Here is a 6,770-nt window from a genome sequence, read left to right on the forward strand (position 1 = left end):
AGATGAATTGATTATAAGACTCTGTCACCATAGCAATTTAATTGTATTTATTCGACTTAGTTGAGTGCACATACGAGTTAACCTTTAATCTGGCTAAAATTAATCCTAGATCGAAAGATTGGACTAAATAGGCCTGCTATGAACAGTAGACTACCCTGACGAGAATGAAAGTTAAGTTAGTGGTATTTTAGGATAGAAAGTGGACCGAAAGGACCTTTCAACATCCGTCTTACATTAATTCGTCTGAGTCATTTACAGTTGAGGCACTGGACTACCGTAGTGAACCGAAATCCTGACATGTCCCTCTCTATCTGATAGTTTAATCTTATTTCTTGCCTTTATTGCTCTTACTCCTTATCTCTCTTTCCCTTAAAACTCGTAGTTTAGATAACAAATCAAACAACCCCCCCCCCCTTTGTGACCAAATAGACGGACTACTACAGATATCTTGCCTCCCTGTGGAGATCGACCTGACTTCCCTAGCTATATAGTTAGTTAGTTAGTTTATTTTTGACAGGTACACGACAGACGTGTCAAATTTTGGTGCCGTTGCCGGGGAGGCAATTGCCCTATTTGTTTTCGTTCCGTTTATTTTATCCGTCTCAGGGAATTTTTATTCCTTGAGTTCGTTCTTATTATTTTCTTTCAGTGTTGTTTATGCCCAGGTCAGACAGGTTTGAATTAGTTTCAGCTGATTCAGAGCCAGAGAGACTGTTCAGGCATAGACTCCGTCTGCAGAGAAAATCACGAAAGGAAGACTTGAGTACTTTCGAGCCAGAGCTATATCACTCTGTTTTCGAAGACAGTCCGATTTCTACAGTAAAGATGCCTAAGCTTTCCAGTCATTCTATGCCTAAAGCATCCTCTATTCCGAAGGGTTTCAATCTCCAGACTGAGGATGGGAATACATTCGACATCCGTCCTTCTTATATCAATCTGGTGGAGAAAAATATTTATAGAGGTGTGGCAGGTGAAGATCCAAGGAAGCATATGGAGACCTTTACCGATTACTGTTCTACTATCCCCGCCACTAAGGGGGTAATTCAAGATAAGATTAAGGAAGTTTTATTTCCTTTCTCTTTAGCTGATTCAGCCAGGGAGTGGCTGACTGACTTAGACCGCACAGCTGCTGGGGTTACAGATTGGGAGTCTCTTACTCTTGCCTTTTACAAGAGATATTTCCCTCCACAACGCACCAATCTGCTGAGGGCCAAGATTACTAGTTTCAGACAGGCTCCCGATGAAAGTTTCTATGAGGCGTGGTCACGATTCAAGAAGTTTGTGAGGTCTATTCCTCACCATGGTTTTGACCCATGGTTCCTAGCTAATCAGTTCTACAATGGGTTGTATGACGACCAAAGAGCCATACTTGATGCAGCATCTAGTGGGAGATTCTAGGAAAACACCGATGATGATAAGAGATGGGATTAGGACAGTTCATGCAGTTGATAAGCAGGTTTTGAATCAGCTGGAAACCATGAATGCTAGATTTGACAAGTTAGAGTTACAAGCTGTTGGGGAGCCTCAGACGGTCCATGTTCTTACTAGAGGAGAGACCGTCACATGTGAGAGATGTGGGAGTAATGATGGCCACACTGCTGTTGGCTGTCTTGTAGAGAAGGAACAAGTCCTTGCCTTTCAGCAATATAGGCAAGGAGGAGGTTCCTATTACAATAATCAAGAGGCAGTCCACCTGAATTTGAGGTGGACTAGTCAAAATGTGCTTAATCCTACTCCTCCTCCGCACCAGCAGCAGCCTTATGTTCCTCCACATAAGAATCAACAAGGCTATCAAAAGCCTCCTTCCTTTACTCCTCCTAACCATGGTGCATCATCTTCCGGTGGGGTGAGTGAAATTGGTGAGCTTAAGTCTATATTGCAAGCTTTTACAAAGCAGTTTCAGCTGAGTCATCAACAGAAAGATGCATCCATAAAGGCACTTGAAACTCAAGTTGCCCAACTAGCCATGAATCAGTCCTCAAGAAACCAGGGTCAATTACCGACTCAAAATGAGAAGAATCCACACGAGACGGGAAACTTGATAAATCTGAGAAGCGGTCGTTCTTATGAGGGACCGGAAATACAAAAATCAGACCCGAGGAGAGTTGTAACTGATGATGAACAGTGTTCTGACGAAGAAAGTGAGCTCACGGCAAAGCAAGTGCTCGATCGACTGGTTTCAGGAATTCGATCGAGCAGATTTAGTGAAGAAAGTGCTCGATCGAGTGGTTTTTCCACTCGATCGAGTGAACAGGAAGAGCAGACTGGTCGATCGAGTAGTTTTTCTACTCGATCGAGTGAAGAGCAAAATGGAGTTGCTCGATCGAGTGAAAATTTCACTCGATCGAGTGATATTATTGAAGATTCTACTCGATCGAATGGGTATATTGGTCGACCGAGTAGTTTTGATGACGGGATGCTTATTCGAGCGCCTGCTAGTGCTCGTTTAAGCGATAAATCACCGGAAAGACGTCGTTCAAGAGGTAAGAAGCGTCCAAAGGATACAGAACTCGCACCGGAAGATACATTGTAAGAGAGAAACAAGGGACTCAAGATACCTATCACGGTTCCCTTCCCGAGGCGGCTGCAGAATACTAAAGCTACTCAACAATTCGGCAAATTTGTCGAACTTCTGAAAAGCTTGGAAGTCACTGTGTCGTTTACTGAGTTGCTGACAATGGTACCCTCTTATCTTAAGTTTATGAAAGAAATTTTATCGCGTAAGAGGAGTATTAGTGATAGTGAGATCGTGGATTTGACTGAGTTGGGGTCAGCCCTATTTCAAAATAAGTTACTGATACCCGTCGTTGTGAGTACCAAAAATAAGATTTATAATTTCCTATTAAGACTAACCTAGGCTAGTGGTAGCAGGGTCGAACCACAAGGAGGCAGACGTAATTTCTAGCTGTCTAATTCTAGTCTAAGGTAACGAGTGTATGGGTTGAGTTGAATTGGTCTATAGCTAAGAGTAAATAAAGACAATAAACTAAAAAGACGGATTAAACAGATAAAGAAGGGGTACTAGGATGGTCGGTTCATTACAGCTTCGGCGGCAGCATGCTAAATCGGTCTGAATCAAACACAAGTGAGGCGGGAAAACAAGAGGTCCTCTCGGTCCACTCTTAACAGATAGCATCTTTCGATCTCGCTATAAGTCCCTAATATCACCAATACTGACTCTCGTCCTGAAAAGTGACTAACGGTTTAAACTATACCTATCTTTCGATCTCAGCATAGTCTAGTCATTTTAATTGGTGGTCTAACAACTGTCCCTATCTTTCGATCTAATGGGTCAGTTATAAATTAAGCATCTAACTGGTCGCATGCATTCGATTCGTTAAATATAACATTAAAATCAATTAAAACGAAAGGTAACCTCACGTGGTCAGTCGATCGACCAGGTATGGCGGTCGATCGACTGACACGCGAATTCAGTCCAAAACAATACAACGCCGCCTACGCTATAATTCGCCTACATCCTAGCACAATTGATTTAGCTACTCATACTAACGTTGATAACAACAATGAAATTAACGAAATAGGCAGAAAGTTTCATGCTTAAAACGAATGAACAAACAATTAACAATAAAGATAAATCGGTTTCGGGAGACTAACTAACAATTCCTATACTAACAATGCAATAAAGATGAACTGAAAATAGAGCAAGTGAATACCGAAACAGAAGGATCGTAAAGGAATGATTGAAGTCACAACGAAAATCCAATGCGAAATAGTTTCCCAAACCCTAATTATTTCTAAAGAATCGTATGTAAAACTTAATGTAAAAACTTGATGTCCAAACTGATGTTTCTAGGTTACGTTATATAACAACTAACGTAACTTTATTTCCTAAACCTAACATAACTTTGGGCTTCAAGATTCACGGTCTTTTAATTCTCGTCTGAAATAGCAGTTTGGTCGATCGACTGCTAGGACTGGTCGATCGATTGAATAGCAATGAACAGTAGCTTCTGGAACCCGATGGTTGGTCGATCGACTATGGTAGTGGTCGATCGACTGCTTGAGCTGCTACTTGACTTCTATAATCTCGTGGATTTGTCTTTTGGGCCTTGAATTGCGCACCAAGCTCGTTCCTTAAGCGAATACTTCACGTCAAATGCAATGCAAGATACTCGGGGATGGATTTAGCTCGATTTCATTTGGATTCTTCACATTTACGCAATAATGTACAAAAATACTAAGTAGACGGAAATAGGGAGAAATGTAGCATAAACTACATGAATGAGCTCTGAAATGCGTGTAAAATGGGATGTAAAACATCATATAAAAGACACGCATCAAACTTCCCCAAACCAAACCCTTGCTTGTCCCCAAGCAAGAATTAGACTCGATCTAATGACCTAATGGAACGAGTTCAATCTCAGAGCGAATTACAACATGTAAAGCCTAAACCAATTTAATGCACAACCAACAATCAATTAGCAAATGAATCATGTAAACGAGTTATGGAGCCGTTAAAACTACTGAACCATCAACTGTAGGGACTCATCAAATTGGACTCTCACGGGTTGCTCATATCACTCAAACAAGCACAGGCGAATAACGTAAAGATAGAAAGAATTGGTTTTGTAAAGACTCTCACCTAACTACGACCTATAAGAACATGCCCATGATCTAATATGAAAGCAATCTCTACAACCGTACATACGCATTCCAACCAACAAGAGACCATGACATATGCCGAGGTATATATGTGGATATGTGAGGTATGGGTAAGAAGAGGCAAAACGTTTATGGAAAAGTGGAGGTACAGGTGATCAAGCTAGTACCCAAACGGAACCATATGGCAACATCCAACTTCTTGCTCAAAAACAAATGGAACGGTGCTATAGCAAGCACAAATCTCACAATCTCCAGGTATAAAAGTAATCAACTAACTCCCCACAAAATATGAATAATACATGGGAGCAAAAATCGCCAAAAGATAAGGATTTTGAATTATGCGATTTGATTCTTTCTCTTTTTCTCGAACCTCAGTCGATCGACCAAAAAGGGTAGTCGATCGACCGCATGAACAGTACAGAACTCTTTTTTTTTCTTTTCGAATCATTTTTTTCATCTTTTTTTTTTCTTTTCTATTTCTTTCTTTCCTCCTTTTCATCTTTCCAACAATATCTCAAACATGAGCATATGCTACCAAAAACTAAGTAACAATCCCAAGAACACAGACTACTAGCTTGACAAGGGCAGGCTAAATGTAGGATGTAGTAATGGGATAAAAAGGCTGTTTTTGGCAGTGTGGGGTTCATGGGTGAAACGAGAAAAGGGAAACCTCTACCACATGTGTCAACTAACCACAGACCGAATGCGTACAGGTATTAAGCAGATTAAGTTCATATTTATGCACATTTATGTGACATGCCTCATAAGGAGTACTACTCACATTCCTAAATAAACTGGTCATAGATGTCACCAGTTATAGGCTCTAAATCTCAGAAATATGATGTAGCTTGCCAATTTTCAAAGTCAAGTCTTAAGTCCAGCAAATAATTAACGAAAACTCGTAGATATGCATTAACGATTCTACTAATAACATGTTAATCAAGCAAGGCTCAGGCAAAACAGGTGCAAAATGCAATATCATCCTTGAAATACTACCGTTCCGACTCGACCTATATGCTAAAATAAACGTGCATTTTATGGAAATTTTTGAAATTTTTCAATTTTTTTGAATTTCGTATAAAATGAAATGAACAATGCAAAACAGAATGTAAACGTGAATGCAAGCAAATGATATGCGACGCAAAACCCTTCCCCAAACCAAATCGCACAATGTCCCCATTGTGCAAAATCATGTAATGAAGAAAAGAGAAATGGGAATTTGCGGGAAAATAAATAAAAATGACATGAAGTGGAAATCGGGAACTTACAAGACTTTAAACGCAGCAAAGGAAACCTCCCCAAACCAGCGTGAGCTAGGAGGTTTCAAGAGTGCGCAGAGTGCTACTAATAAGTACCGAAAGACAAATAAAACCCACGCATAAAATCGAGAAGACAATTTTGAAGCGGTAAATATGTGCACAAATGAGAAAATTAGAAGAAATAAATAATTGGACGGAAAATAAAGTGGAGTAGAAAACTCCCTTAAGTCCACATATCGACCAAACACAGCAGGGGAGAGGTCGTGAATAGGGACAGCAGCGTCCTTGGTCGATCGACTAAGAACGGCAGTCGATCGACCAATGTGTCGAGAAACGTAGCTCTGGAAAGTGCAACTCGATCGATCGACCAATGTAGCTGATCGATCGAAAAAATCTTCTTTGTACTCCTTATTTCTTCGTATTTGCTCAATTACAGGAGCTAAAGAGGTCTAAAAAACCTACAAATGCACAATAATACGCGCCCAAAATTGCGCAAGAACCCAAAGCAAAGTCTCAAACGCATAAAATCCTAAGCAAGCAAAATAAAATTCGAAGTTTCGCGCACACAAAAGCAATAAAAAGTGTCTAACAAAAGCAAATAAAATGTTTGGAAAACATGTGATCAACTAGTAGTTGATCAAGAACGGCCACGGAATGGCCCACTTTGTCGGCTTCTGGCTACTAGAGGTAGCCTCAACGGTGCTTATCTTAGCAGCTGCACCCTTCTTAGCTTCCACGTCCGTATGGCTCAACGGATCAACACTTTCATCGTCGCCCCAGTCAATGACCTCTTCTTGTTCATCAAAGTCCAAGTCGGACTTCCGTGCCTTGACCGGTTCGTCATCAACTTCCTCATCAATGCCATAGCTAAGGCAACCAAGACTTCCT

At 40.7% G+C, this 6,770-nt stretch overlaps 1 non-coding gene across 1 annotated transcript; it reads right to left on the reverse strand.

The window, feature by feature from the left end:
- Positions 1 to 1,200: 1,200 nt before the first annotated feature.
- Positions 1,201 to 1,307, reverse strand: LOC141636182 (small nucleolar RNA R71). The gene has a single exon (XR_012540812.1). It is a non-coding gene; the product is annotated as a small nucleolar RNA R71 (small nucleolar RNA).
- Between the last annotated feature and the right edge of the window lie 5,463 nt (positions 1,308 to 6,770).

This window comes from Silene latifolia, chromosome Y, assembly GCF_048544455.1.
Source record: "Silene latifolia isolate original U9 population chromosome Y, ASM4854445v1, whole genome shotgun sequence".
Taxonomy (NCBI): Eukaryota; Viridiplantae; Streptophyta; class Magnoliopsida; order Caryophyllales; family Caryophyllaceae; genus Silene; species Silene latifolia.